This window comes from Neomonachus schauinslandi, chromosome 9 (genome assembly GCF_002201575.2).
Source record: "Neomonachus schauinslandi chromosome 9, ASM220157v2, whole genome shotgun sequence".
In the NCBI taxonomy this organism is placed as follows: domain Eukaryota; kingdom Metazoa; phylum Chordata; class Mammalia; order Carnivora; family Phocidae; genus Neomonachus; species Neomonachus schauinslandi.
In genome coordinates this window covers 5,188,787-5,212,524 of record NC_058411.1, presented here as the reverse complement: position 1 = coordinate 5,212,524, position 23,738 = coordinate 5,188,787, and positions in this window count along the sequence as shown.

Below are 23,738 nucleotides of genomic sequence, written 5' to 3'. Positions count from 1 at the left end.
CCGCTCACGGGCAGGGGGCGGCCGGGGGCGCGTGCGGGCCGCCCCGCGCCGCCTCGCGCGCCCTCACGCAGCGTCCGCCCGGGGCTGCCCGTGAACCGCGGGTCTCGGGGCTCGGCGAGCTGGGACCGCTGCTGCGTCGGCGGCCGCCGTGCCGGGCGCTCTCCGGGTTCGGGCGAAGCAGGCGGAGGCCCGCCCCCGGCCCAGCTCCCCGAGCCCCGGCCGCCCCGCCCACTCCGGGCGGGGAGGGGGCGGGGCGCCTCGGCCGGCTCCGCCTTCGGGGGGGGAGCGAGGGGACGGGCAGAGGCGCGGCCGGCCCCCGACGTCCCCCAGCGCCGTGCGCCCGCCCGCCCGGCGCCCTGCCAGAGGCGCATTCGAGCCGCGGTCCCGCCCTCCCGCCCATCCGATTGGGCCTCTCTGGGGGTGTGTGGGAGGGGCGGGGCGCACGCGGGGGACGCCGAGGAGATGGTACAGTCCAGCCACCCAGCTTCCAAACCCCCTCCCGGCGGTTCAAGTTTCTGCGCCCGGAGGACGCGGCCTTGGCCAATCCCTGGGCTACAGGGCGCTTTTAAAATGCAGGTACGGCTTCAGGGAGGGGGACGGTGGGAAAGGTAGGGCAGGGTTTTCCTTAAAGGAGACGCGCGGAAATGGACGCCGAGCCCCCTCCCAGGCCTGCTTCCCCCGCTCCCCCTCCCCCGCCCCAAATAAACAAATACCCGGGAGCCGGAGGACAGCTCCGCTTCTCCCTCCCGGGGGCACCAGAGTCCGGCGTAGTCTGAGATACGACGAACAATGGGACTCTGACTCGGGGGTCGCTCTCCCCGGAGGCAGGGCGGCTCTTTGTCCCCTTCTTGCCCCCGACTCCTCCGCCTCATCTCCACTCCCGTCCCCTGCGGGAGCTTGCGGAGGGGCTGCGTTTCCAACTCCAGCCCAGGGCTGTGGCTCCTGCCTCTGCGCCCCGGAGGGCCAGGGCCTCGCCAGTCGTGTCTCTGAGCACGGTCTGTACCCTCTCCCCTGCCCCAAGGGGGGGCGAGGGCATGGGGAATTTGCCCCCCGCCCGGAGCCGCGCTCAGAGCAATGCTCCCCCGCCCACCCGACCGCTAGTCCCTGGGCTTCGAGGGAGAGTCAGGGATTCCTGAGGTGGAGACCACTGGAGGGGATGGAGGAAGGTCTCCCACGGGGGCCTGAACGCCAGGGTCGGGGGTCGCCGAGCCGGCCACAGAACCCCCGCCCCACCGGCAGCCTCGCCGGGCACCCGGGGTGTTGTTCCCCCAGCCTGTGAGTCCGTCTCGTTATCCTCGCTTCCCCTAAGCGTGTTTACGGCGCGCCTGCGGCTAGCTGGTCCGAGGGGGGCGTCCCTCCCCCGAGACCCGCGATAAGATAAAACCCGCGCGCCCGACTGTGAGCCGCCACGGCCTGGAGCGCGCGCCCGCGCAGCAGCTGATGTCCCCATTTCCAGTTGCTCAACCATTCGTTGGACAGCTGCGCACCCAGCACCTTCTCTACGCCAGTCCTGTTCCAGGCCCCCGGGGGATTTCGCGGGGCAGGACAGCAGAAGTCACTGCCCTCTGGGGCGACGTTGCAGTTGTGGGGAGGAGGAGAGAGCGGATGATAAACACTCGATAACCACGAGGCTGTAATAAGTGCTGTGCAGGGGATTAAGACAAGCTGCTGTCACAGAAAGTGATAAGCAGTTACTTTAGATCCCGTGGTCAAGGAAGACCTCTCAGGAGGTGCATCTAAGCTGAGACCTGAGCAGAAAGGACAAAGATGAGGGGGGAAGGGCACTCCAGGTGGAGGGACTAGCTAGTGCAGAGGCCCTAGGGTTGGCCTGTTAGCGGCCTATTCAAAGAAGGCCAGTGGGGCTGGGAATGGGCCAGGGAAGGGGTGAGAGATGAGGTCAGAGGGGCCGGATCCTGCATGCTTCTAAGGCAGCTGGGAAAGCAGTAGGGGGTTAGCACCAAGCAACCTGACCTGATTTGCCTTTTAAGAGGCTCACTCTAGCTTGCCTGTGAAGGGATGGGGGAGGTGCATAGAGAGGTCCAGATTCAGCACCTCATTCCCCACCCATCTGCTCCTCTTCCCAGGTATACCTTCAGGAGGGGGTGGTAGGGAGAGGATGAGTGGGAGGAGCAGAGCTTTGAGGGTGAAGCCCCAGAGGAGCTCAGGGTTCCCAGGACTTGGCCGGGGTGAGCCACTGTTCTCCATGGGCCCAGCCCAGCCCAGATGAATCCGGGTTTGGAGAGGGTTTCAGCTCACACCTGGGAAGCTGCAAGCCTGTCTTACCCCAGGAAGCCAGATCAAACAGCTCCCTGAAGGCTGTGCACAGAGCTGCTTCTGGGAGAGGTGAGAAGAGGATAGGTAGACTAGGGAAGTGGTGGAGATGGGTAACGCTGCATTCCTGGGAACTCCCTTCCCCAGGTGGTTCCCGTGGCCTGCATATCAGTCCTGTGTCTCTCCAGGGCCGGCAGCTTCAGCTAAACTTTCCAAGAGAAAAACGAAGCCTGCATCTACATAGGGTTTGTTTGCAGCATCTACAGACTATAGGACTAAAAGTCCCCCAGCCAGGACCCACATAAGCGTCCCTAACTCCCCCCCTCCCCGCCCCCGGTGCAGCAAAGACAGACCACTAGAGATGATTCTACCAGGTGGCCTGACGGAGACTCTCCACTCCCCGCACCGCACCCGTGGCTGCACAGGCTTGGGCACAATGAAATAGGACGGCAGGAGGTTGAAAGCGTCCTGAAGCAAGAGGGACTGGCCAAGCCAAAGCTCCCTCCCTAAGGGCCGATGTCCCTCAGGGTCCAGCAAAAGGTGCCAAGATCCCCAGAACATTCTCAGTCCGACAGACCTTGTACCCCAAGCCATGAGCTCAGAAATGTCATGTGTCTTGGTTTCTAGCTTCCCAGTCATGACAAGCTCAGCTTTGTCATGAAAACAGTAAAATTGAATCATGGCTCTTTAGCACAGTAATTCTCTAGATGTCCAGTAAAAGTAGTCGGGGGTCTTTTAAATAATAAAGATACACCCCCGACTCTCCAATTTTTTTTTTCCCTTCAGAATCTCCCAGTTTGTGTCCATTTAAAAGCACACAAATGTTTTTAAGGGCCAGGTGGAGTGAGAGCCAGTATACGGACACGTAATAGACAAACTATTTCAAAACACAGGGTCTGTGACCCTGGGAACTGATAATAAGACCATACTGGTGGTAAGCAGCCTGTCTCCCCACTGAGAAGGGAGCACAGAGCCCAGAGCAGATACCATTTGATGTTTGCAGGGTGAATGCACGACCCTTCAGCACATGACCAATTGAATCTGAGCCCCTCATTTTGAAGATGAGGCAACTGAGCCCCAGGAGGCAAATGACTTGCCCAAGGTCACTTTCGTTCATTGGTTTACTGAACACACAAACATAATTAGGTAAGTATATATACATAAAAGCATATATATGCGTAATCATACGCACGGGCATATCTATAAAATGCATGTAGATGCATTGTGGTGAGTACCCCAAAGAGATGAGTAGAATATATCATCAAGGGAGCATCCTGAAGCTCTGGGCTGGGCTTCCTGGAGGAGGTGACGTCTGAGTTGAATCTTTTTTGTTTTTAAGTAATCTCTACTCCCAACATGGGGCTCAAACTCATGACCCCAAGACCAAGAGTCGAATGCTGTACTGACTGAGCCAGCCGGGCAACCTCTAAATTGAATCTTGAAGAGTGAGTAGGAGTTTGTCAGATTCTGGAGGGGGGAGGAGGGCTTTGGGATAGTCCAAATGGAGGGAACCACACAAGCCAAGACCCCAAAGGTAGGTGACAATGATCTGGGTGGGGGGTGTCGGAGTGAGGTGAGGCAATAGAGTGGGGGTGCGGAGGGCTCTGTGAGCTGCAGGGACAAGCATGTGTGGCCTTTCCCTGGGGCCAATAGTTAACAGCAGTCATAACCACCACCACCACCTACCGCTTCCCCAGCACCCGGTATGAGCCAGGGACTCCAGGCCGGCCCTCATGTGATGATCATAACAACCCGATAAGACAGTCATTAGTCTTTCTAGGATTCTATGTTGATTCTCTTGGCTTGCTTGTTTGTCTCCACAAAGCTCAGATGACCATGTGAACTTACGGGTGATGACCAGAGGCGTGTGGACATGAAAGGACTCTGGTACGGACAGCCGGGGGAAGGTTGCCCAATGGCTGAATGTTTCTGCAGGCCAGCACAGCGATGGTGACTGACCGGGCCTGGGGCCGGATTCTGGGGTTTCTTCTCTGGCCCCCCTGGGGGACCCTGTAAGAGGGGAGTCACCATGTAGGGCTGAAAGGCCTCCATGCCTAAGAAATCAGGGCCCATGGAAAAGCAGCCATAATTGTTTTTTATTAAAAGATTATATATTTATTTGAGAGAGAGCAAGAGAGAGCATGGGGAGAGGAGGGGCAGCGGGAGAGGGAGAAGCAGACTTCCGGCAGATTGAGCCCCTTTGGTTCCTAGGATGGAAGGCCCCATTAGGGACCAATTGGGAAATGTCTGCGTCTGCACCACTCCCTTCCCGGCTAGAGCCACTGAAATTCCCTCCTCCCCCTTCAGCTGCTGACATCCCCTCATACCATTGCCCTGAGGAGCAAGGTAGGAAGGAGGCTCAACCACAAGGGAAACTGAGTCAGGAAGCTCTTTGCAAGACTACCTCTTACCTTAACACACTTAAAAACATTATTCTTGGGGCACCTCCCTGGCTCAGTCAGTTTGAGCTCCACGTTGGGTGTAGAGATTACTTAAAAATAAAATCTTGAAAAAAATAAATGAGAATTTTTAAAAATAAAATCTTAAAAATAAAGTTAAAAAAAGGAACTGTTTTTATATTATAACAAACAGGGACACAGCAGGTGCCTGGCAGGCACTGCCCAGCATAGGAAGTCACTGCCACTTTTGAAGGCCCCTGGGGCTCCTTTTGGTCACATGCCCCAGCCCACCTGACCCCATGATTCTGAATGTTGCATTAATTATTCCATCAGCATACTATATTTCCCCCCTTATAATAGACCGCTTGATGTTCATGCTTTTGAACCTTATTTAAGCTGTATTGTGCTTCCTGTGTTCTTTGGCAACATGCTTCTCCCTCATTATTTCCCTGATACGTGGAAGCTATAGTTCGCTCACTTGCGTGGCTGTGTAGCAAGGTTGACATCTTGTCTTTGGCATGGGGACAGAGGAGGACTGTCTTGTGCATCGTAGGATGTTTACCAGCATCCCTGGCCTCTATCCATTGGATGGAAGTAGCACCCCCACCCCTAGTTGCAAGAGTTGAAATTATCTCCAGACCTTGCCAAATGGCTCCCAGGGGCAAGATCACCCTCAGTTGAGAATCTCTTCTAATATCCATTGCATGAATATGTCACTTTTACTTTCCTCTTGAAGGACATTGGTTTCTCATGTTTTGCGATAAACAGCAATGCCACCATAGACATTCTGGTATGGTCCTGATGTACATGAGCTTGAACTTTGAGTCTAGACCAAGACACAGAGTGGCAGGGTCATAGGACTCAATGGCTTCAGGTCGACTGGATGAGGCCAAACCGCTGCCCAAAGAGGTGGTGCTAACTCACAATCCGGCCAGCAGGGTATAGAATGCTGTCACTCTGGTGGGCGAACCTCCGTGTGCTTTCCACACCCACTCTGCCTCCCTTAGGCTGTCAGAGCACAAGAGAAGCCCAGGCCAAATTTCATACTGGAGGTGCCTACTCTATTAGGAAACAAAACAAAACAAACAAAAAACAGAAGAGGAAACAGTGGAGCAGGTTTAAACACTTGTAACTTACTTGAAATGTTTGTATTTATGGAACTGATGCAGGTACAATGCAACATTGTGGGATAATTAGAGGGCTTACTGCTGGTGATAAGTTCCAGGTCCCAGACACTGCGTCTCTGAGCCCGCCTGCGTATCCCTGGGACTATCACCTCCATTCTGGGAAGGGTGAAATGTCCCCACCTGTGATGGGTGGTTTCTGCCTGCCTCCCCCAACTCCCCAACTGTACGTTCCTTGAGGACAAACCTGGCTCTTCTCTGAGACCCTCAGGGCATGGCCCCATTGGTGGTGTCTGGGTGTCAGCAGGCGCACCATCTGTGTCAGAGACCTCTGGGCCACACCTGCCCGGCCCCTGCATCCCCCCAAGTGCCCTGTGTGCCAGGTATGGGTGCCGCCTTCACCCCGGGTCTACAAGCAGCAGTGCTCCCCGCTGCAAAGATCAGAGACCAATCTTCTCCGGTGCCTGAATATTTCATGTGCTGAGTATGGAATAAAAGTCGGCAAAGACCTTAATTATCAATGTGGCTTCTGTCCTGGAGGCCCAGCCTCCCAGCCCCCTCCAGTTTGCCTCCCCCTCTGATACAATCCCAGCAATAACAGTAATTTCCCCCACCCCCATCCCCAGTTGAGCCCACTGCTGGGCAGAGAGAAGATGGGACAGAAGTCACTCTACCAACCATGCCACTGGGACCACCATTTTGATCACTGCTCTTCTCAGGGCCCTCTCAGCATAGAGCCTGGGAACTCAGTGAGTGTTCGTCGAATGAGTGAATGATGACGGGGGAAGCTGGGTTAAGTAGAAAAACCCGGACTCAGAGTCTGGTCTCTGGTCTGATACTTGCTGGCAGGTAGCCCTGGGCAAGTCACACCCCTCTCTGAGCCTCTGGATCTCACCTGGAGATGGAATCATTTCAAATGCACAAGAAAAGGCCGGCTGGAACCCTAAGCCACACAGTGAGGCAGATGGGATGCTGCTTTGCTGGGGAAATTGCTGACAGGCCTGGGAATACCCCAGAGTCCACACGGAATGAGCATCTTGAGACTCTGAAAAACTAACAGAAGAGCTGCACCTTCTCTCAAGAAAGGCTCAGCCCGGCTCAGACCCAACACCGGACGCAGCTTTGCAATGAAGAATCGCCATCTTAGCATTCTGCGCGTCCAGAGCTCCTGCAAGCAAGTCAGGGTCCTAATGAGGCAGCTGGTCAGGTTCTATAAACAAGGCCAGTGGGTCAGCCCAGTGGTTCTTGGTCCTGGGTACTTGTTAATCACATAAAAGCTGGTAAAATGCAGATGCTCAGACCCTACCTCACACCAGTTCAATCAGAATATCTGGAGAAGGTAAGCCTGGTGGGCAGGGCTGTGAAGCACTGGGTTAGATCAAGGTCTTGTTCATTGGCATCAAGCTGCAACAGAAGAAGACATCCCCATTTCTGGGGGGAGGAGCATACCCCTCCCCAAGTGTCTGGATTTAGAGATAGTTCTCTAAGATTATCCAAATTCCCCACATCATCCTCAAATGTGCTGCCTATGATAGGAAAGGGGGCTAGGGATTCTGGAGTCTCTGTGGTGTTCACTTAACACCCCTACTCTTTGTCCCATATCTAATGGGAGAGAATGGAGGGAAGGAAAGTATTAAAGATATAATACCAAACAGTTTTCTGGAACTGCTGGACACGAAAGTCCAGCATAGAATTGGGGATAAAAAATGGCCATACTGGACAATCCTTATAAAATTTCAGAACACCAAGATTGAGGAGATCCTAAGAGCATCCAGAAAGAGAGACAGAGAGAGGAGGCCACATACAAAAGATCAGGAATCATAATAACACTGACATTCTCAAGGCAACTCCAGGAGCTAGAAGACCATGGAGCAATGCCTTCAGTGTTCAGAAGGGAAATACTCCAGTACTTAAGCCATCAAGTGTGGGTGTATGATAAGAAATTTTCAGATTAAAAAAGAAAAGAAAAGGGGTGCTTGGTTGGCTCAGTTCGTTAGATGTCTGCCTTCGGCTCAGGTCATGAACCCAGGGTCCTGGGATGGAGCCCCATGTCAGGTTCCCAGCTCAGCGGGGAATCTGCTTCTCCCTCTCCCTCTGCCTTGCTCATGCTCTCTCTCTCTTTCTTGCTCACTCACTCTCTCTCAAATAAATAAAATCTTTAAAAAGAGAGAGAGAGAGAAAAAGACAAAATTTCCCAGACAACCTTTCTCTAAAATTAGGAATGAAACCAAGAAATAAGAAGACTCGAAGACATGAAATGCAGGAAACAGGTAATCCCAAAGCAATGGTGCAGGAGAAGTCAGAGGGTGAGGGTGTGGGAGCCAGGAGCAATCAATGCAGAGTGGGGCAGGGAGAGAGATCTCCAGGAGGAACTGGCCAAGCAAGGGAGCACAACTCATGGGTTCCCCCCAGGGGCTTGGCTGTCTTACAAGGAATATTAGAGCTCTGCCAGAGTTTGGTGGTTGTATTAGTGATAAGCACAAAAGTAAACCAAGCAAGTCAAACAAGGAGGCAATTATTAATCCCCAGGGAAACCCGAAAGTCCAACAAGGAAGGAAATTTAGTCATAGGACATATGGGAGAGGTGGCACACATAATGTTTATACACGTAGTATATTACAAAGACAATATCGATTAATCAAAAACTGTGATATCGCTGTCCTGGGAGGACAGGGGAGGGGACGGCAAGTGCCTATGTTGACTAAACCCTCCTGGTTCCTAAGAGAAAGGCAGCATTAACACGGAGAGCCCGTGAAGAGCGATGTGTGTTGTTTGCAAATATGCAGATAAGTCACAGAAGAATCTAGTTGCCTCTGGAAAGCACAAATCAGGGGTGGAGACAGGAGGCAGGGGACTAGGTTATTTCGGTTTTTTCCTTTAAAGCCTCATAATTTTATTTGATTTTTGAAACTCTGCGCATATGTTTTAAAATTAATAAAATATTTAAAAAGCCCAGCATTGGACTTCTCATTAGAAACTCTGAAAGCTAGAAGGCCCCAGAGCAATCAGTTGCCTTAAAAGTCTGAGGGAAAAGGATTTTCTGCCTGGATTCTATGCCCACGGAGAGAATCAGCCAAGTATGAGACTGGAATATAAACTTTTTTGGAAATGCAAGGTCGCAAAAAAATAATAATAATAAATAAATAAATAAATAAATAACTGCTGTGCATCTTCCAGGAAGCTTTTGTAGCACATGCCCTCGTAGGCCGTGAGAACAGACCCTGGAACAGGACAGCTTCCCCAGGAGTGGGGGGCAGGGGGCGTTCCCAAGGCTGGCTGGGCTCCAGCCCCCAGCTCTCAGAGGCCCCAGAGCAGAGAAAGGAGCCCTCAGCCTGGATGGGACCCTGGTGAAGACCAGATAAGATAGCCACATGCCTGAGCTTTTGACACCACTGTTTCTAGGAGCAGGGTGAATCAGCTGGAAAAATTAAGAAAACACATTTAAATACCTTGCGAGGTTTTTTCGTTTTTTGGTTTTTTTTAATGCATTAACTCCAGGGCGCACACAAACAAAACTATAAGAAAAGGAACTGTCGGGCGCCTGGGTGGCTCAGTTGGTTAAGCGACTGCCTTCAGCTCAGGCCATGATCCTGGAGTCCCGGGATTGGGTCCCGCATCAGGCTCCCTGCTCAGTGGGGAGTCTGCTTCTCCCTCTGACCCTCCCCACCTCATGCTCTCTATCTCAAATAAATAAATAAAATCTTAAAAAAAAAAAAAAAGGATCTGTCATTGACCACTAGGTGACTATTCCTGGAGTAATATTTACATAATCCTAATAAAACCCTTGACCAGCAGTTAAGGAAAAAGTGGATAGAGCCCCTCCAGGGGATGCGAAGGAGGGGAGGAGGATGGAATGGCTGAAGAGAGCTAAGCCTCATTTGTCCTGACCAGAAGGTGACAGAAACATCTAGAATTGAAAAATCAAGAAGCAGCAATGGAAACGTCTTACTGAGAAACATGGAGGCCAAAACCAGAAGGAACAAGTCCGCGTGGAAACTGTTGTTCCTGGGAGAAAGAAAGGAGAGGAAGGGGGAGCGCCTGGGTCGCTCAGTTGGTTGATCTTCGCACTCTCAGTTTCGACTCAGATCTTGATCTCAGGGTTGTGGAATCGAGCCCCCAGGGGCTGGGCTCCGGGCTGGGGGTAGAGCCCTCTTAGGATTCTCTCTCCCTCTCCCTCCACTCCTCTGCTCGTGCTCTCTCTCTCTCTCTCTCTCAAATAAATAAATACATAAATAAATATTTTTTTAAAAAGATTTTATTGATTCATTTGACAGAGAGAGACACAGCGAGAGAGGGATCACAAGCAGGGGGAGCGGGAGAGAGAGAAGCAGGCTTCCCGCGGAGCAGGGAGCCCGACTCGGGGCTCAATCCCAGGACCCTGAGATCAAGACCTGAGCCGAAGGCAGACGCTTAACAACTGAGCCACCCAGGCACCCCAATAAATAAATAAATCTTAAAAAAAAAAAGGAACCTTTAAAAAAAAAAAAAGAAAGGGGAGGAAGGGCTAGGGAGACGTTTCATTTCCTTCTGAACATTTTGGTGTTATCCAATTTATTTTTTAACCTAGGTGCATGCATTATTTTTTTACAATATAAATATAATTTCTCTAAATAATCATTAAAATGTACCTCCGGACAGTGGCACGTGAACCAAGGGAGGGGGAGAGGCAGGAGCGCTCCCTGATGGGAGCCCCCAGACCTGACCCTCCTCAGTGGCCCCCAGGCCACAGGGCCTCACCTGCTGGAGGGCCCATGCCCAGCCCCACGTGACCCAGCCTCTGTCCAGTCACAAAGCATTCTCTGGACCGTTTTCTCCTCCTGTCCTCCCAGCAAGCCTGTTAGGCAGGCAGGAGTCATCATGCCCATTTGACACACAGAGGCTGAGATCCAGGCGTGTATTTGGGGGTCCATAGTGGGTTGACCTCCCATGGCAGGTTCACCCTCCTATGAAGGCAGTGCAGAACCTGCCCAAGAGCCAGGGAGAGGTGGCACACAAGGAATTTCAGAGGCGGAATCACCTCTCCTGGTCCAGGGGTTCTCAGCCAGGGGGAGCGTGGTGGAGACCCATACAGAAACATTCCCACAGCTCCAGGGCATTGGATGTCCTCAGACCAGCCTATGTGGCCCGGATGGAGTGTGTTGATGTGAATTCCTTGGCAGTCATAGGACAGGGAGAGAGGGAGACTGGACCCCAGGAAAGGGAGGGAGGAGGGGGAGAGGGAGACACAGGCTGTGTGAGTGGTGACAGAAGCTCACAGAGCCCAGCCCCCACGGGGGCCATCGCTAACCCTGTCACCACCCCAGGGGCAGGCCATGGAGCTAGGCCCATTTCACAGAGGCAACCACCACGGTTCAACAAGGCTTAAACAAATGCCATCACTGAAGCTGTGGTTTTAGCCAAGAGCGGGGGTTTTCACACCTGCCTGGTGATAAGAACCATGTGGGACGCTTGTCAGCCAGATTCCTTTTCTGGAGATTCTGACCCACCACCTCTGGGTGAATCCTGGGATGGGTCTCTTTAAGGAGTGCCGGGGTGGGGGTGGGGGAGGGATGGGGTGGGGCTTCAGGAATCATAGAGGGGCTGACTCAGGGCCTCCAAGCCCCCCTGCCCCTCTCACCCTATTTCATAACCCTGTGATATTTAGCCAGCTGAGGCGCTTGGCGGCTCCCCCACCACTGGACACGGGGTTATTTCCGGGGCTGGACCATTATAAATAACTCCTGTGTGGGACATGTTTGTGCACAGCGTGGTTTTCCTGTTGGATTGTTTCCCTGGGATAAGTTCCCAGAAGTGGGATTCCTGAGTGGAAGCATGGCCGTTTTCCCGCTCCTAAGCCCCAAAGCTCCTAGGCTGGCCGCAGGATGGGGATCCGGCCTTTCAATGGGTCCAAGGAGGGGCTGCCACCGAGTCCCACCTGGCACTTGCAGAGGAAAACGACAGATCTGACCCTCTCCTGGAAGAGTTCATCTCCCCTCTGCGCCCGAGGTCACGGCCGTCAGAGCTGGAGGGCCCAGGTGACTCGGTCTTTCTGGGACCACCCAGGCCACTCCAGCAGCCAGGATGGGTTCTCCCTGTGGAGGTCATGGGAAGGGAAGAGAGGGTGCCTCGCTCCCTGGGGAAGCAGGTCTGTCAGCAGCGCTGGGAAAGGCCAGAAAGGTCTGGAGATGGTCACCACTGGAGAGAGGGGTCCCCAGAGTCCCCGCTCTCCTGAGGGAGCGGCAAATGAAGGTGGGGTAGGGCAAGGTGTGGAACAGTCCTGGGGTCGGGGGGGCACTAGCCTCCTGGCTCCCCACAGGAGGGCTGGGGGCCCAGCCTTTGCAAGCTCTGGACAATTGCCCCAGCACAGAAGGTCGCTCCTCCCTGCAGAAGACCAGTGAGCCAGGCCTCTGGGCAGGGCCTTAGGTGGGGGTCACTCCTCCAGGGCCCATCTATGGAAGACCGGCCCTTCTACTGGGAGCACCCTCTAACGGGACCAGGGGAGTCAGTCCTGTGAGGTCAGCCTCTCAGTGTCCAGGGGTCACTCTGTGCTTCCCCCACAAGATTGTGAATGCTTTGAAGGCAGGACCAGTGTCTGCTGTGTTGTAGACTCAAGGTATTGAGCTCTCCGTCTCTGGAGGTAAAACAGCTAAGGCAGCGTGGACATGTCTCAGAGGCAGAGAGGGAGTGCTTGCTGGCTGGGCGGGGGGTTCTGTGGGCTGAGTGCCCACGCTACGCCACCATTTGGCGAATACTTATGCCCACCTCACTGCTGAGCAAACAGGCGCAGGAGCTAAAAAGGCCTGGAGATCTAAAGATAGCTGACTCTTCATGAATCATCAACTATTTATTGAGCACCTGCTGCGTGCCAGGCCTCCTGAATGTCCCCTTGACCGGTCTGCCTAGCCAGGCCTCCTGAATGTCCCCCTGACCAGTCTGCCTAGCCACCATCCATAGCTCATCGCAGGCAAAAGCGGCTGCCCTCCATCCGCTCCCACAGGAAGGGAGCTACGCCCCGCCGCCGCACCCCGAAGCTGCTGCTCGCCTGTCCGAGGCGCTGCCTGGTCTCTGGGCAGCTAGAATGACTTCCTGGGTGGGACTGGGGGCTTGTATGTGGGCGAGGCCAGCCCCCGCTGTGGTGAGCGGCAGGGGCGCCTCACCAGCAGTGCTGGGCTGAGCCCTTGCTGGCACACGGTGCTGGCCACCTCCTCGAAGGACTCTCCCTAGGCCGGGACACCCAGCGGTGCAGAGCACTGGGTGCCAGTGACCACAGAACTTTCTAAAGAGATTGTATTTATTTATTTGAGAGAGACAGTGAGACAATGAGCAAGAGAGCACAAGCAGGGGAAGCGGCAGAGGGAGACAGAGAAGCAGACTCCCAGCTGAGCAGGGAGCCTGACGTGGGGCTCGATCCCAGGACCCTGAGATCATGACCCGAGCCGAAGGTAGACGCTTAACCGACTGAGCCACCCAGGTGCCCTGTGACCGCAGAATTTTTTTTTTTTTTAAAGATTTTATTTATTCATTTTTTTGAGAGAGTGAGAGAGAGAGAGAGCACATGAGAGGGGGGAAGGTCAGAGGGAGAAGCAGACTCCCCGCCGAGCAGGGAGCCCGATGCGGGACTCGATCCCGGGACTCCAGGATCATGACCTGAGCCGAAGGCAGTCGCTTAACTAACTGAGCCACCCAGGCGCCCTGACCGCAGAATTTTTAAAGAGGACCTTCTGTGCACAAGGCCAGGAAACATCTCAGCCTCGGGAGATGCACTTTTTAGAGACAACTGGGGACAGAAAGAAGTCTGGCCAAGAACTTGTCAGTCTGTGCAATTGACCTTTTGCACACAAATGCAGGTTATTCTGGTTTTCCCTATTCAACTCCATTGTGTCGGTTTCAGTCCCTTGTTCCATCTGCTGAGGTTCCTGGAAATGCCATGTTTTCACGAGCTGTGGCCATTGGCACATACGCACAGCAAGCCTCCCACAGCCCCATCCAGATGCTTGATTGAAACAGGCAGGGCCGAAGCCTGAGACCTACGACCCACCCTTAGAGACTCTCTTATTTCAGCCTGCACGGATTTACAAAGTATCATCTCTGGGCTGTGCTGTCCAGGGGGTTGACCTCCTCCTAACTGCCCTGCTCTCCAGCCCGCATTTTTCATTCTGCCAAAAGGACAACATAAAGAGCTTGTTCCCCAGATACACTATTATCTGTCTCACCTCCACGCCTTCACCCACAGTGCTCGCTTTGTCCTGGACATCCTGTCCCTCTTCCTCACCTGGCTGACTTGCACACCAGGACAAAGGTTTGTCAAGTTCTTCTCCATGGCCCCCTGGCAGCCCGTCAGGCGCAGGCCCCCAGGCTCTCCGACTGTGGTACTGCCGTGTTACACGGGGTGTGGGCCCCATCTGCCTACCTGCCCTGCCCCTCTCTACACCCTGGGATGCCGGGGTCTCCTGAGTCCACCCAGGGGCCTGGCCCCTACAGAGACGGCACTGTGCTCGGGATGGGGGACCAGCCAGGCTTGGGCAAATCACCCTCGGTTTCTTCATTTGTCGCATGAGGATCCTCGCCACGTGAAGGGTTGTGGGAAGGACCCCAGACCACGTGTATGAAGTGCTCAGCGCACAATCTCAATGTCAACTGGCCGAATGAGTGGCTGAAAGTGACTGGAGTAGAGGAGGAGGCAGAGAGATAGGCCAATGTCCTCTGGGAACCTCCAGGAGGGCGCAGTGATTCTGACAGGGGGCTGGGAGGGCTTTGCTGTTGGGGAGAATCGTGGCTAAACCTGAAAAGGGGCTCCCCTGTTCTACAGGCCGTGGAGCTGGGGAAGAAGATCCAAGGAAGAGAGCCTCCTTGGGGGTGTGCTGTTTCCTACAGACCTACCACGCTGGCTTTATCATTTAATGGTGTGTGTGTGTGTGTGTGTGTGTCTGTCTGTCTGTCTGTCTGATTTCAGAGGGATATAAGGGTGTTGGAGCACCTTACTGCCCTTCTTTGAGTGTCTGTTTCCCTTTAAGTCTCGCTCTGAGAACCGTAGTCCCGTAAGGTAGGAGTGAAGAGAAGCCTTCCATTAGCTCAAAATTGTGACATGAGCTCAGCCCAGGAGAATTTGGGTGATTTGGGGGAAGCGGTGCTTCTGAGATGAGAGGGCCACACTTGCTGGGGGAGGAGGGGCAGAGGACCCAGCACGCCTCCCTGGGCCTGCTGCTCTGGGGATCTGAGGAGCAGGGAGCGCTTTTCCCAGCTGCCGCCTGGCCAGACACGCTGCTCCAAATCTCCCCAGCACTCCTCTGCCACTTCGTGGGACAGGCACTTCTCTGAAAATGTAAATATTTTGTCTGGGAGTGGGAGCACTTTGCTTGACCACTGAGGGAAAGAAAGATGGAAGCTGATCTATCGTGTGCCCACTGCAGGAGGTGGGCAGCCACATCGTGGTTGGATCCACGGGGCAACCTGGTGAGGGCGGTTACCCACCGCTACAGGTGGGAGAACGGGACGCCGAGGGGCCAGGGTGCGGCCAAGTGCTGGGCAGAGCCAGAGTTCAGGCTCTCCGCCTCCCGTCAGCCAGACACTCCTCCGCCTTCTTGGCAGCGGCTCCCTGCAGGCGGAGAGGAGACGGTGCCAGGGTTCTGGGGGCTGGGCGGCTGTGTGCCTGAACAAACCATCACCTCCTGGATTTCTCCCCACCTGGGGATGGCATATCCAGAGCACCTACACTGCGCCCCAGCCCCAGGGCTGTTGTGGGGACAGAGGAGATATGCAGAGTTGGTGACGCTGTGTCTGGGCTGGGGCTCCGTAAAGGGCAGTCTGCCATATTCTTATCAACTCACACAGGTTGAGGAATGTACAGCCCAGCTCCCAACCCGGGGATACCCCCGCCCCTTCTCCGACTCGGGCAGCCGCAGGAGTGGGGGGCAACTCCTTGTCCCCCGTGTGCCCATCCTGGGATCTGTGGAGAGAAGGTGGGTGGTGATGGGACCTGTTGGCCTGTAGCAGGACCTTGTTCATGGGGTGGGTGGCTTCTGGAAGCTCCCTGCCCCCCTATAGCCACCCATGACCGTGTGTGCGAGCACTCGCTGTATCCCATTCTCTTTCTCTGGGAGCCTAATTCAGGAACTACATAGGGGAAGCCAAGTTCAGAATCCTTACTTGAACCCTGACCTTGGTGCCCCTTGGGGGTGTGTCTGACACCCCAAGCCAAGAAGGCCGGAAGCCAGGCACTGGCCCTCCTGTGTGCCGCAGGCACCCTATCTCTAATGGGGGCAGCCTGTCGAATTCCCATCTTCTTGAAGGAGAGGAATCTGGAGAAATAACTAGTCCTGACCTAGTATAAATTGCAAGGTGCCGTGAGGATGAAGTGTGTAAGCCACCGGGCTGAGGGCTGTCATCCCAGGACCCGAAGTTGCTCATCAGGTGATGACAGCATTGGAGAAGCTGTGGGAACTCTGAGACCGCAGTTTCCCTGGGGTGCTGGGGGGCTCACTCTAAAAGCACAAGGCGGTGGTGCAGGACCTCCCTCGCTGTGGCTACAGCTCAGGCTCTGTCCCTGACAGGCTGGCCAGGAGCCCCAGGCGGCCCGCAGAACCTGACGCCTTCATCAGGTTCTTCATCAGCACCAGGCAACTTCCTCCCACTTTGCAGAGGAGGAAACTGAGGCACAGGGAGGCCCAATCACAGGATCCTGCAGCCAAAGGTGTGCCACGTCTGCCTGACACAGAGTCTGGTCTCCTGACCACGATGCCAAATTGCCTCTGTGGTTACTATCATCATCACAATAGAATGTTAATAATAGTCATAATTAGTATTATTACTGAGGGCAGTGCCCCAGGAAGGCAAATCTGAGTGACTGCATCACTGGGGCTGAGTCCGTGGCCAGTGCCCAAAACTGGGCGGCGTCCTGTCCCAGCCGGCCCCAGGACGAGGCTGAAGATCAGAGGCCCCGTCACGCAGCCTGGGTCACGGCATGGGGTTCTCCCCACCCTCCATCGGATCCTGGACTCAGGCAGCCACTCCTACCCATCTGCTCCTGGGTGCATCTGGTGACGGACCTGGTGGACATTCGTGAGTGGGAAGACTGAAAAGTCAAGCAGAGGCAATCACTGTTTTTATAAAACACAGATCCCGGGACACCTGAGTGGCTCAGTCGGTTGAGTGTCTGCCTTCGGCTCAGGTCATGGTCCCAGGGTCCTGGGATCAAGCCCCATGTCGGGCTCCCTGCTCAGCGGGAGTCTGCTTCTCTCTCTGCCTCTCCGCTCCCCCCACCCCAGCTCATGCTCTCTCTCTCTCACTCATTCTCTCTCTCTTTTTTTTTAAGATTTTATTTATTTATTCGACAGAGAGAGTGAGAGAGTACAAGCAGGGAGGAGTAGTATGAGGGAGAGAGAGAAGCAGCCTCCCGCCGAGCAGGGAGCCCGACGTAGGGCTCGATCCCAGGACCCTGAGATCATGACACCTGACCATCTGAGCCACCCAGGCACCCCTCACTCATTCTCTCTTAAATAAATAAATAAATAAATAAAATCATTAAAATATTTATATATATATATATATGAAGCACAGCTTCCTGCCTCCACACAAGCTAAGCACCCCTGCTCCAAAAGGCAGTGCATCCTGCTGGTTAAGAGCATGGACCAGGGCCCAGCTGGCCTGGCCTCCAATCCTGGGGCTTCTGCTCGCTCCCTGTGTGACCCTGGACAAGTGATTCACTTTGCTCCCTCCCACCGTCTGCACAACGGTGCACACCCCAAGGCCACTGGGGGCACTGAGTGAGCTCACGCTGTGCCTACCCCACCCTGGCTGGTGCCCAGTAAGTGTCTGCGTCTGGAGCCCTTCGGGTGGGTACCGCCGGAGCAGCTGTCTGGCCTGCTGCTGGGGGGAAAGGGGGCTCCCTGAGACGTGATTAGAGATCGACTTCATGGCGGAGTTTGACTCCGGAATGGCTGGCTGGCTTCAAGCGTGTTGAATGTGCCTGCGAGAGCCCTAGGTCCCCAGCAGGTGTTGGCTCTGGGTAGGCGAAGCCGGGGGGCTTGCTGGCCGTGGGGACCTAGGCTCAGGCTTTTGCAATCCCCGGAGGCCAAAGTAGAGCCCAAGAAACAGGTTCCCAGCTTCCCCACTCCAGTCAGGGTTCCAGCTTGATCTTGTTCGGGTCTATCCTGACGGCTGGGACTAAGGGAAAGAGATGCAAACAGCGCACGACCCAATCCTGGCCTCTGGGACATGGCCTGCCCAGCTGCCTCAGCTCTGGGCTTGGAGGCTGAGTCTGCAGCCTCAAGATGGGGGCATCTAGTGCCTGCAGCAGCCCAGAGCTCCCAACAGCCTGCGGGCCACCCCAGAGAGATGGCTCTGCAGCCATGGGGCTGGGAGGGGCAGGGGTGCCCCGGACAGAGGTATCAGCACGAGCAGGTGCAGGAGAGATGGACTTGCAGGGAGCCTTCGGAAACAGGCAAATGGACTGAGCCGAGGCCATGAGGTCCCCCGGGGAGTGTTGCTACGTCTGGGGCCTGGTGTCCAGGTGTCGCGGAGGGGATGGGACAGGGCGGGGCGGTGGCTCTGGCTGTGTGTGTAAGACCACCTCTTCCTCTTCGTCTCCTCCAAATGAAAGCAACAACAAAAACGATGGCTTGAAAACCTCTCTTCTTTTCCGGAGAAGTGCGTGGGGTCACAGGTGACCCTAGCTTCTCATCCCCATATTCCTGGACGAGGAAGGTGGCAGGAGGATGGAGGAGGGTAAGGCAGTGCTTCTGGGAATTCAAGATGCCATGTCACAGCCCAGGAGCCTCCCTCCCTCCGAGGAATCTCCTATGCTGTCCCAGTCACCTCTGGAGGTGGTATGGCCACCAGCAGGACCAGGTAGCTGCTCCAAGGAGCCCCCTGGTGGCCCAAACAGTTGCTGCGGCCCCATGGGCCAGGGCGCGCTTGTTCCTGGCCATCCACTGACGTAGACCTTTCCCAGCACCCAGACCTCGTGCCAGGCACTTTGCTGGGTGCCACCAGGGAAACATCATCTTCCAACAGCCCTGTGAGGTGGGTGTTACCCCGCGTTATAGATGTGGACCCCTGGAGGGGACTGTCCTGGATCAACAGGCTGCTGCCAAAAATGCATTGTCGGTGAAAAAAGGAGGCCACCCATGAACAACCATTATGTGGAAGTGTGTTTATTTTTATTTTTTTTAGGATTTTATATATATATTTGAGAAAGAGAGCGTGAGAGGGAGAGAGCACAAGCAGGGGGAGTGGCAGAGGGAGAAGCAGGCTTCCCACAGAGCAGGGAGCCCGATGCGGGGCTCAATCCCAGGACCCTGGGATCATGACCTGAGCCGAAGACAGACGCTTAACCGACTGAGCCACCAGGTGCCCCGAAAGTGTATTTATTTTTAAAATAATGATCGAGCACGCAGGTGCATGCATAAACTCTAGAGGACCCTGCAAGTACCTGGCATCACCAGGGGCTTCTGGAAGGCGAGCAGGGGGGCTGGGGTATAGGGTGGAAATGAATCATTTTCACTGGACTTAGTTGTGTGCTTTTCGATTTTTGAACTATATGGAAGTATTGCCTATACTTAAAAATTCATGAAAGATTTAAACATTTGTGGATCTTCAGTGACAGAAGGAAACTTGGGAGTGACGGAATTTTCCCTCAGTTACAGCAGCACAGACAGGAGACCGCTCAGCAACTACTTGCATGCATCCAGTGATGGGGTGTTTACTCCTTAATTGGCCAACTTCCCATCTGGAGAGATCCTCTCTCTATGGGCTGAAACATATCTCCCTGGTCAAAACTCCCTCTTCTGGGATGACCTGCTGGGTATCTATTATAAGATGTCTGGTATTAGCTGAACACTCCTCGGTTACCAGGGGCCATGGTTTCAGCCCTCAACAACCTCAGAGCCCAGTTTCTGGAATTTTAGGAGTGGGCAGGACTCTGAAGCCAAAGCAGGACTCATCCTCCACACATGGGGCAGGCCGCTGTTTGTAACGATGGAGGGGAAGCCTTGTTGCCCAAAGCCCCTGTCCCCTCATTTTGTGGTGTCACATGACCTGGCGCTGCAGGGTTGGGAAGGATGAGCCAGATCTGAGACCAGCCAGGGGCTCTCTGAAGCTGGAATTAGGATGCAAACTGCATTTGGGGAGGCCCATGTAGTGCTGTGGAAGGGTTCTGGACAGAGGCGTGACAATTTGATGAGACTTGACAAGTGTCGTAGAATAGGTTTCCCTATCCCACTTACCGAATCTGGGGTCATCAGATGAGGGGCGCTGTCTCCATGGACTCAGGGACCTGCCCTCATTTTAGGGGCTCCTCCTGTCCTTGTGGGAGACAGAGAGAAGGCAGAGGAAAACAGGGAGCCTCAGCTTTCCTGTCTTTAAAATGATAGCCCGGGGGCACTGGGCGGAGCAGTCTGTTAAGTGTCCAACGCTTGGGTTTGGCTCAGGTTGTGATCTCAGAGTCGTGATCTCAGGGTGGTGAGATCAAGTCCCATGTTGGGCTCTGCGTTCAGTGTGGAGTCTGCTTGAAACTGCCTCTGCTCCTCCCCCACGCTCGCTCGCTCTCTCTCTCAAATAAATAAATGAACCTTAAAAAAAAAGTTTAAAATAATAGCTCGTTTTCCTGCTCTGACGTCCATGGATTTTCCCTGGAACTTTGGTTTTGAAACAAGTGTTCTGATATTCTTTGGTTGGAATCCCCCCCCGCCCTGCCCCCCGCATGCCCAGGACAGGATTGAGCAGCCCATGCATGGTGTGCAAGAAGAGCACTGGGCACAAAGTTAGGGCAAGGCTATAGCTCCCATGTCTGGGACTCTGGCAGGAGAAGAGCAAAGCAGCTGGGGATGAGGATGGGGAGGCTGCACTGGGCTTCCCAGGAGGCAGGAGCTCTCACAGTGGGCTCCAGAAAAATCTCCCAGCCCCAGGCCCGTTGGGGCCGCATGCACAGGGTGTGCAATTGGGTCTTTCCTGGGACTTCCGAGCGGGAGCGAGGGTGGGGCTCTGGCTGGGGCAGAGGGTGGAGGACCCTCTACCCTCAAGTTGCCAGGGGCAGGCAGCACCAGTCAGCCCCCTCTGGGGCCCCTCCCATGGCGTCTTCCACCTGACTCTTCTCTGCCCCTGCCAGGCCAGCGTGCCATTCCTTTCTACAGAGAGGAAACACAACTCTGAGAGTTCTGACTTCGATGTGCATTAAGGCAATGGAGAAGAATAGTGTTAATAGGTGTGCTGGGAATCAGATGTCTTACTTGAACAAATAAAAGAAACAGGCTTTGGCTGCAGGACTTTTCAGAGCCTTTAGCATGCAGACGTATGTCTTGAATCTCTAGGAGGGGCTTGGAATGGGATATTTCCAAACTTACCTAGCCATGCACCCTATGCAGCCCCAGCCCCTGATAAGAACACCCAGAACCCATGGTCTGCAGCACAGAGCACGGGAAATGTCAAAGGAGAACATTGGAAATCTGAATTCCCCAGAACAGCTGGGCTGTCTGGTGGTGGTGCTGATGTGGACACTGAGGTTCAGGGTGGGTCAAGCCAGAAAGAGAGTACAGATTTAAGCTCAGGGCTGTCTGGTGTCCAGGCCACTTTCCTGGGGGGAGCCAGGGTCCTGGAGAATCAGCAGACAGTGCCCATTCCAGAAGAAGACCAGAGAGTGCTGGTGCCAAGACCTGCCGAGTGCTCACAATTAAACCAGATGCTTCCTCAAAGCCACAGGGGGCAGTGAACAAGCAGTGGATGAGCAGTATAACCAAGTGCTGGAGCCATGAGTCCCCACAGCTGGTGGCGAGGGGGAGGACCCGGCAGGCCCAAGTGACAGCCTGCTGCTGACTCCACCCGGGCTTTCACCTTCGGGGGCCTCAGGGAAGCGTCCTCCACTGAGCCCTGGGTTCAGATTCCGACCCCTCCACTTCCTGACCCCACTACGATTCCTTGTTGTCAGCAAGCTGTGCCTCAATTTCCCTACTGCACGTGGTGAAGAAAGCAGGGCAACAAAGGCTGGTGTGGGCAGGGCAGGGAGGGAGATGGTGGGGCCGCAGCACATCAGCAAAGGTGCCCCTGAGTTCATGTGAGACCCCCGGAGACTCAGAAGAACAGGGGAGGCCCGGGAGGTCCTGCCAACCCAGGGGTGGGGGTGGGGCAGCATTGGGGGGGAGGACGATCCCCTTTCCCGTGGCCCCGGCTGGGACCTGAGGGCTGACCTGTGTGCCCGGCAGCTGCCGCATGCCGTCATGCGGGTGCGAGGATGGCGGGAGGTGGCATGGGCAGAGCCCCCGGCAAGCTGCAGTCTGCGGTGAACACTAGTTCTGTCTTCTGCTTTTATTTTTTCTTTTTCCAGCTTTAAACTTAAAAAGAGAGTTTCTGAGAGACCAGCAGATTGGCGAGCAGGCTGGTCTTCAGGGACGGTCTGAGCTGCCTTCCGGGGATCTGTGTCCTCTGCAGAAGGTAGCAGGTACAGACAGCAGCATTGTGGACAGCAGTTAAAGCGAATGCCCTGACTAGTGTGGACGGATCCCAAGCACAGGATTGAGGGGAAAGAAGCAAGTCACAAAAGGAAAAGCGCGGCAGGAGATCATTTATACAAAGTTTAAGAACACAGCAGGGGACGTGTGGCCCCACCTTCAGGAGAACCTGCCCTTGCGGGCAGAGGGACAGGCCCTGAGGCTGGTGTGAGGCCGCGGGACATGGGTCTGTAATCGGTCCCACTTACTGAGCACATGCTCCATGCCAGGCTCTCTTCTGACAGCCTCGCCCATCATCCCCATTTAACAGATGCATAAACCGAGGCACAGAGAAGGTAAGTGGCCTGTCCAAGGTCGCACGTTAGCAGGTCGCTGAGCCAGGGCTCGAGCCCAGGGCTCCTGGGTACTAAGACGGCCTCTCGCCTGTGGCTCACAGTTCCTCCTGTCTTAAAATGATTGAAGACCCCTGGAGCAAACGCGGTCAAATATTCACTTTGGCAAAGTCCGGTGGTGTGGTCTTGGATTTCCTTTCTTCTCTTCTTTATAATTTTCTGTCGGCGTGAAATGTTTACAAAAGCCCTGGGGCTCTGGCCTGAGGCCTCTGCGGGCCCCAGGCCTTGTCCAGCCGCCGGCCACATCACACAGGCTAGTCCGTCCTGCCGCCAGGGTGTGGCAATGACCAGCTCATTTCCAGGGCTCACGAGACGACTCCTAGCGTATGCTTTTGCTGTAGCTGATGGCCGCAGGAGGCCTGGGACCTGGGAGGAAGGACCATCTCCAACACTTGGGCTTGAGACTGGGAGGGCAGGCAGCCCAGTGGGCAAACAGGCTGCCTGTGGCCTTCCCGTCGTTCTGGAGAAGGAACTAATGACCACGTAACTTAGGGATGTCTGGTCTCCAGGAGCCAATGGCGTGGCTGCCCCGACTGACCCAGTCTGGGCAGAAGTGGGGTTCCTGCTGGCCTGTGTGTCCTGGTTTGGGCAGCCGACAGTGCCCACTGGGCTTCTGGAAAAGCTCCTGGACCCTCATGCAACCCTCAGGACCAAAGGGCTGGGACTCAGAGGGGCTATAGCCGTGGGCTTGGTCTCACTCAAGAGGTAGGGACACCAGGGCTGAAGGTGGAGGCCAGTCCTGCATGGGGTCACCGGGGGAGTGGACCTTCATGCCAGGCTCAGCCTGGATGGGCAGCAAGGGGCCCTGAATCATCTGTTGACAGCAGAAAGCCTGTATCTGCGGAAGAAAATCCGGAGGTTTTCTCAGCCACGGGGCTGGCTTCCGTGGCTGTTTCCATGGGGTTTGTGGTAGGGAGGACCTTGAGGACACACAGGCTCAAAAGACCAGCTTTGTCCCTGCTCCCAGGCAGTGTCCTCTCCCTGTGTCCCCATAAACATCCTTGACTCCCAGAAGGCATTCGGTGAAATTGTCCAGCCTATCTGACCCAAGGCTGTGGCAGGAGCTCAAGCCTCACGGAAACAGCAAAGTCTGAGCATTCATTCATGCATTCACTCCCTCACTCATTCCTTCAT